This window comes from Gopherus evgoodei, chromosome 11 (assembly GCF_007399415.2).
Source record: "Gopherus evgoodei ecotype Sinaloan lineage chromosome 11, rGopEvg1_v1.p, whole genome shotgun sequence".
NCBI classification, from domain to species: domain Eukaryota; kingdom Metazoa; phylum Chordata; order Testudines; family Testudinidae; genus Gopherus; species Gopherus evgoodei.
Window position 1 is genome coordinate 42,119,574 of NC_044332.1, and position 8,454 is coordinate 42,128,027.

Here is an 8,454-nt window from a genome sequence, read left to right on the forward strand (position 1 = left end):
TAATGGTGTTAAATATATAAAAAGATATTTTTAATTTATGGGGGGGTGTCACACTCAGAGGCTTGCTATGTGAAAGGGGTCACCAGTACAAAAGTTTGAGAATCACTGTATTAGCAGGAGCATTGTCAGCAAGACATAAGAAGTAATTCTTCTACTCTACTCCATGCTGATTAGGCCTCAACCGGAATATCGTGTCCAATTCTGGGCACCATATTTCAGGAAAGATATGGACAAATTGGAAAAGTCCAGAGAAGAACAACAAAAATGACTAAAGGTCTAGAAGACATGACCTATGAGGGAAGACTGAAAAAACTGGGTTTGTTTAGTCTAGAGTAGACTGAAAGGGGACTCGATAACAGTTTCAAGTACATAAAAGGTTGTTACAAGGAAGAAGGGGAAAAACACTTCTCAACCTGTGAGGATAGAACAAGAATAAATGTGCTTAAATTGCGGCAAGTGGGGTTAGCTTGGACATCAGGAAAAATTTCCTGTCAGGGCAGTTAAGCACTGGAATAAAGTGTCTAGGGAGGTTGTGGAATCTATGTAATTGGGGATTTTTTTAAGAGCAGGTTAGACAAACACCTGTCAGGGATGGTCTAGATAATAGTCCTGTCCAGGGCCGGATATCTCTCCTGTGAGCCCGGGGCTATTAGATTATGTTGGGCCCCTGTATACAAGTCTTTTTCCTAATTTAAAACAAAATGATCATAATTATGGCTTTGCGGCTATTAACGCTATACTAAACTTGACTTTTAATTAACATAAAGCCTTTCTGTGGTTACATTTCAGTGTTAAATCATGTAGTATATCATTAAGTTAATTCAAAATAGCCTACTTCTTATCTCAGAACAGCTGTTATATTAGTTTCTTTCTGTGAGGGAGTTTGGGTGCAGGAGGGGGCTCCAGGCTGGGCCAGAGTGTTCGGATGCACGAGAAGGTGCGGGCTCTGGAAGGGAGTTTGGTGCAAGAGGGGATTCAGACCTGGGGCCCAGCGCAGGAGAGGTTGCAGGGTCTGGGAGGGAGTTTGGATGCAGGAGAGGACTCTGACTTGGGTTGAGGGATTCAAGGGGGGGGGTGTGGTGCAGGCTCTGGTCGGGAGGCGCTTACCACAGGTGGCTCCTAGCCAGCAGAGCAGCAGGGCTCAGGTGCGCTGGCTGCCACTGCCCCACACCACTCCCAGAAGCAGCTGGCTGCTGGCACATCTTTTTGTGCCCTGGGGGGAAGAGGACAGCACGTCTCCATGCACTGCCTGCGCCTGCAAGCATCACCTCTGCCACTCCCATTGGCCGGATACCTAGGGAGGTGGTGGAATTACCATCCTTAGAGGTTTTTAAGGCCCGGCTTGACAAAGCCCAGGCTGGGATGATTCAGTTGGAGCTGGTCCTGCTTTGAGCAGGGGTTTGAACTAGATGACTTTCTGAGGTATCCTCCGACCATAATCTTCTGTAATCTATGAAGAACTTTGTTTTCTCCAGCTTCATTCTCAGAAATAGTTCAACCACTTTGGCTGAAATTTTCCAAAAATATTCAGCCTGAGACAGACACCCGGTATGGAAAATTTCAGCCTTAACCGTTAAAATTTGCCAATGTTATAAGGAACTGAAAACAGGGTCTTATCATGGAAAGTGTCAGGCAATGTCAATGATACGCAGTGCTACCAGTCCCTCCCTATAATTAAACAAGAGCAAAATGAAATGTCTGACCAAGTATGGGTCAAACACAACAAAACAAGATAACAGAAGTGAGAAATCCTGGCACAAGCCCAAAAAAAAAAGCAAAATATGAAAATTGCCTGTAGACAATCACAGCAGCAATAATATTTCAATTAACTTGAGAAAATGCCCACACTCTTAGGTGGTGGTCTCAGACATATTTTCTTGTCAGATAATCAAATGAGAAAAGTGATCAGAATGCAGATAGGAACATTTTCTTTGTTTGCTATTCACCAGCAACTCCTCTTTCATGCCAAAGTGAGGTGGCTTTCATAACGTAAAGTGCTAGCAATTCTTAGAATTAAGGGCAGAAAAGCAAGCTTTCCTGAATGATCGCACTTACACGCTCAATAATTCACCTTGCTCATCTTTGGGATGAAAATGAGTTGAATTCTTCTCTTCAGGAGCACAATGATAGTTTTCTATCCATACATGTCAGAGTAGAAACAGACATTAAAAAAATTTAGAAGTTCTTCTTCTCAAAAGTAATGGGGAAATGTAGAATAGCTTCAAATTGAAAGACAACAACAGCAGATGTAAGCAAGGCAGTGTCTACACTGACACTGCGTCAGCCTAACTTCATCTACCTAAGCGCTACGCTTCTCGTGAAGGTGGAATTATTAAATCGTGGTAGTGGACAAGTTACATGAGTGGAAGCTACATATTAGTGTAGATGCTGACAGAGTTAGGGTCGATGTAAGGCAGCTCATGTTGACATAATTCTGTGTAGACCAAGCCTTAAAAAGAACTAGATAAGAACTATCAGGAACTCATAAGTCAGCACTTGAAGAACTATTTTTCTGATAACCCAGAGAAGCAGAAAGAGGCTGCTTTCCTTCCCGTAAGTCAGAGGCTGTTCATTTGGCAAAAATGACTGGGCAACTGCAAAACAAAACAACAAACACAACTGACTTTCTATAGCTCATATCTCATAAGTTCTTAGTAGTGCTCTGTGAAGAAGCGGGACTCAGTTTTAGTAACAAATGTCTTGAAAGCTCTCATTCCATTTTTCATCTTTGTATCCAACAGTCAGGATTCTCTTGAGTGGTAGTAATAAAAACAAAGTCCCCTCAGTCGCCTGTCAACTGAAAGGGACCTAAGTATTCCACACACACACCTTCAACTTTGGATGGGACAGATTTCATCAAAAAGACAGGCTCATCCATAACACTTAGTTGGGAGTGCATTTAAATTCTTGTAAACCTTTTATAATTAAGAACATAAGAACGGCCGTACCGGGTCAGACCAAAGGTCCATCTAGCCCAGTATCTGTCTACTGACAGTGGCCAATGCCAGGTGCCCCAGAGGGAGTGAACCTAACAGGCAATGATCAAGTGATCACTCTCCTGCCAGCCATCTCCATCCTCTGACAAACAGAGGCTAGGGACACCATTCCAATTACATTTTCTTTTCAAAACTTCATTATTAATTATTTCTGATACAGCTATGAAAACTCACTTACTCATGGTTAAACATCTTAGAAGAGAGGGTCAAAAAACATTTTAGTCTGAAACCAGGTCGCTGGCTCTTAAATTTTGGGAAATCTTGCTCTAGATAGCAGGATTAAACCTCTCACAAGTAGGTGTCCAAGTAAATTTTCAAACCCTGGTATAAATCACTTTTAATATCCAAGATGTATTATCAGAACTACAAATGCAGTGGCTATGACAACATTATGTAATAAAGGAGATCAGAAATGCTGAAAGCGGCATGGATATGAAAAGGTTTGTACAGCAATTTATAAAGTTTAACCTAACATTTTCTGTAACATCTCAAAACTCAGCAAGCTACTTGACACACACACCAGCACCTAAATGTCATGCTAGATGCAAACTTCCTCATTTACAGACATCTAATATAAAATTGTATATTGTAGTAGCTGCAAGAAATAGATTACAATCTTAAATACTAGCTTTACTGAAGCACTTATACACCCTTACCACATCACAGTCTCTTATCTTTGGGTTTTCATTAACCCTTTTAAAGAGACAGTGCACTACATGGTGAACTAGACAGATTTATACTACAGTAAACAAATCATCGTTTACTTAGCTAAGACTACATTAGAAAGCCTTCTTCTAAGTCAATATGTCTTGAGTAAAAGTTCAGAACACAGGCGATCAAATCACAAACACTGAGGAACATAATACCAATACTTGTGTCTTTCATGGATAGTAACTACAAAATTCTATCTGCGCTAAGCAGATGGCAGACAAAGTTTGTAAGCAGGTTCCACATTTGAATCTCTCAGCTATTAATAGATACCTAGGCTGCAGTGACCTTATGTCAGGCTAGAAACCACACTTCTATTGCATGAATCCAATTGTTAAAAGCTGCTATCTTAGCTTTGCACGTCAGCACTTCTTACATATCGATGACCTAATCTACACGCAAAATTGCACCAGATTTACTAAAAGTGCTATGTTAAACCAATTCAGCTCAACTGGGGGAACTTAGTAAATAGACACTGTGATATTAGTTTAAACCTGTCTTACTTAGGTTTAGCTTTTCCCTGTACACCAAATTGCACCAGCTTAACATTGTATCTTTAGTTAAACAGGAAATGTTATATTTATGATATTAAATTTTATATTTAGACCAGGTGACCTCTAAGTACCAAATGCACTTTGTAACACATTTATTAGTGAAGTGAAGCTCACCTTCACAGTATTGTTCTTGTACTTTTTAAGAAAAAACATCAAAACAAATAAAGTAGAATCTCAGAGTTACGAACACCTCAGGAATGGAGGTTTTTTATAACTCTGAACAAAATGTTATGGTTGTTCTTTCAAAAGTTTATGACTGAATATTGACTTAATACAGCTTTGAAACTTAACAATGGAGAAGAAAAATGCTGCTTTGCCTTTTTTTTTTTTTTTTTAGCAGTTTACCTTTAACACAGTTCTGTACTATATTTGCTTTTGTGTGAGTGTATCTCTGCTGTTGTCTGATTGTGTACTTCCAGTTCCAAATGAGGTGTGTGGTTGACTGGTCGGATCATAACTCTGGTGTTCGTAACTTTGAGGTTCTCCTATATTGCTTTACCTGGAATGACCAAACCCATTGTGTGGGGCAGATCCCATTCAACAACTTTCTATAGTTCCTATTCCTACTCCACCAGTGATCGTTCAGTCCATCTTTCCCCCTCTCATTTGTTTAAATTTTATTATTTCTATCAACTAATATTATAGGTAACACCTTAGATCACTATAACTTAAAAACTAGGTGAGAAATGGAGTACTTGTGGCACCTGAGAGACTAACACATTTATCTGAGCATAAGCTTTCATGGGCTACAGCCCACTTCATTGGATGCATAGAGTGGAAAATACAGTAGGACGATATATATATACATACATACACACACACACACACACACAGAGAACATGAAACAATTGGGTGTGACCATACACACTATAAGGAGAGTGATTAGTTAAGGTAAGCTATTATCAGCAGGAGAGAAAAAGAACTATGCAGTGGTAATGAAAACGGCCCATTTTCAGCAACTGACAAAGAGATGTAAGGAACTGGGGGTGGGGGAGGAGAAATAAGCATGGGGGAAATAGTTTTACTTTCTGTAACGGCCCATCCACGCTCAGCCTTTATTCAAGCCTACTTTGATGGTGTCCAATTTGCAAATTAATTCCAATTCAGCAGTCTCTCGTTGGAGTCTGTTTCTGAAAGTTTTTTGTTGTAATATTGCGACTTTTAGGTCTGCAATCGAGTGGCCAGGGAGATTGAAGTGTTCTCCAACTGGTTTTTGAATGTTATAATTCTTGATGTCTGATTTGTGTCCATTTATTCTTTTACGTAGAGATTGTCCAGTCTGGCCAATGTACATGGCAGAGGGGCATTGCTGGTACATGATGGCATAGATCACACTGATAGATGTGCAGGTGAACAAGCCCCTGATGGCGTGGCTGATGTGATTAGATCCTATGACGGTATCCCCTGAATAGATACGTGGACAGAGTTGGCAACTGGCTTTGTTGCAGGGATAGGTTCCTGGGCTAGTGTTTTTGTTGTGTGGTTGTTGGTGAGTATTTGCTTCAGGTGAGAAATGTTATTTTTTAATGTGTTTAACTTGTGGATTTAACAACAATTTTGTTTCTTCTTTGTAAAAACAATTTCCCCACAGCTGAGAAGTAGTTTTAAAATAGAAAACTGATTATGAAAACTGAAATTTGGGATAAGTTACTGACCCAAAAACTGCTTTTAAACTATTTTCAAAATGTGTTTTTCAATTTGGCCATGTCCCACTAAATTCCTGCCCTGCTTCTGTCACAAATGACTCGAATGGCACACCAATCAACAATCCTTCTCTTTCTCTGGCTTCCCATTATCAAAAGGAACTATTGTGCTCTCACCTTAAGTGTGTCAGAAGAGGAAGACTGGAGACACCAACCGTAGAGATAGCTGACTGCCTCAAAAAAATAGCTGGACCACTGACCTCATGGTTTTAATACTCCAATTAAGAGCAAGGCAAGACAAAGAAGAGAGAGAGAGAGAGACTTTCCATCCAACTAAGGAGAATTGAAGAGGGGGAGGGGTTCACAGAACTCAGGAGAAGTGAAAAAAGTGGGAGTGAAAGAGACAGGCTAGCAGAGCAGCAAAAGAGAAATAAGAGAGCCAGAGAATACTGAGTAGAAGTTGTAGATAGAGCTGGTGAATGGAGATTATTATAGGAAAAGAATGAGACAAGGAGACAACTTTAAAAAAAAAAAAAAAAACAGAAAAAGGCAAGGATAAGAGAATACCCTAAAGAGGAATGGAAAAAGAAAGGAAATAGAGGAACAGAATGAGTTAGATCATTGGGGGGAACCTGCAGTCCATCAGGGTAATCTGATTGCGGGCCACAAGACATTTTGCTGATGCTGAGGCACAGTCCCCCGCGGCTCCCAGTGGCTGCAGTTCATCATTCCTGGCCAATGGGAGCTGTGGGAAGTGATGGCCAGCACATCTCTGAGGCCTGTGCTGCTTCTCGCTGCTCCCGTTGGCCGGAAGTGACAAATCATGGACACTGGGAGCTGCGGGGGGGCCGAACCTGTATACAGTCACTGTAAACAAACTGTTTCTCAGCTTGCCAGTAGATTACTCTGATGGGCAACATGCAGCCCACAGGCTATCCACCGAGTTAGATGGATTTATTTACATAAAAAGGAATAAAGATGTAAAACAGAGAAAGGGAAAGTTTTAATGTTTCCTTACATTCCTGAGACAGTGCGGGTGAGGTAATATCTTTTATTGGATCAACTTCTGTTGGTGAATGAGACACGCTGTTTCAAGCTTACACAGAGCTCATCTTCAGGTCTGGGAAATGGCTACACTCGCACTTTACAGCGCTGCAACTTTCGCGCTCAGGGGTGTGAAAAAAACACCACCCTGAGTGCTGCAAGATACAGCGCTGCAAAGCGTCAGTGTAATCAGGGCAGCAGCGCTGGGAGCACAGCTCCCAGCGCTGCACGCTACTCCCGTAAGGGATGCGGTTTACATGCAGCGCTGGGAGAGCTCTCTCCCAGCGCTACCGCTCCGACTACACTCACACTTCAAAGCGCTGCCGCAGCAGCGCTCCCGCAGCACTGCCGGGGCAGCGCTTTGAAATTCCAAATGTAGCCATACCCTCAGAGTGTCACAGCTAAAATTCAAGATGGAACTGTAAGGCGTTAACATACCTTGCAAGAGACCATTCAAGGTGAAGTAGGCAGTTAACACCTCTACAGTCATAGGAAAAGGAAGGGTTAGTGAGTTACAGATTGTTGTAATGAACCATAAATCTATTCTCTTTATCAAGTCCATGATTTTTGGTGTCTAGCAGAGTTAGGAATTTAAGTTCCCACGCTTTCCTTTTAAAGGCGTTGTGCAGGTTTCATGTGAGGACGAGGGAGTGATCACTTTGTGCAACATGTTCACCCTAGGGTGATGCACAGAAAAATGATAGAAGACAAAACACTGAGTTCATTCGAGAGTGGCTACAACATTCCTGCATTCCTATAAGTTACTGTCAGATGCCACGTCTGAAAATTTTGTTGAAAGGGATTGGATGACTCTTTTGATAACATTATCTAATACTATCTACCTAGTATTTACTCTGAGTAATGTGGTTAAACAACTGGTGTTCTTTTGGAAGTCAGCCAGTAAACATTCTGTATTTAAGTAATCAAAGCAGTATTACTGCTGTTTACTTTTTTCTTGTAATTATGCTTTCCCCACTACCATCTTTTTCATCTCCTCAATAATCAAGACATACCTATAGATTAGCCATTGTTTGACTACTACTTGGCTGACTGCTCTCTTTTCTGACAAGGCATACCTTCTCATTCCCCTTTTTATAATTGTATACCTAGGCCTGGTCAACACTATAACTGGAATCACATTAGTTAAAATAAGAAGGATCCTTGATGGTCTGCTCACTTTTCTTGGAGCCCGGCCTGGTTCTGTGAATCCTGCACCGCTCACATAAGGGTTGTGACTCTGAGAGTTAAAAGTTATGAACAGCATTCAGACTGAAGGATAAGAATCTCAAAATAAAGTATGTCAAAATGGCACTCTTAGCTGATCTCTGTATATCTCATCATACCTACTGACAAAATAGGTTGACATTTTCTTGTCGTTTCAGTCTGTTCGACAAACACAGTTAACATGGAGCTGAATTTATTTATTTTTTGAGTATTATCAGATTCATTACTAATTTCCATGTACAGTGCCAGTTACACCTGAGCAAGACCAGAAAGCAGTAGGTCTGT

At 41.0% G+C, this 8,454-nt stretch overlaps 1 protein-coding gene across 4 annotated transcripts in view; it reads right to left on the bottom strand.

Annotated features, from left to right (window-relative positions):
* The window catches only part of UBR3 (ubiquitin protein ligase E3 component n-recognin 3), a 217,063-nt gene that overhangs the window by 207,689 nt on the left and 920 nt on the right, over positions 1-8,454 (bottom strand). The window lies entirely within an intron of this gene.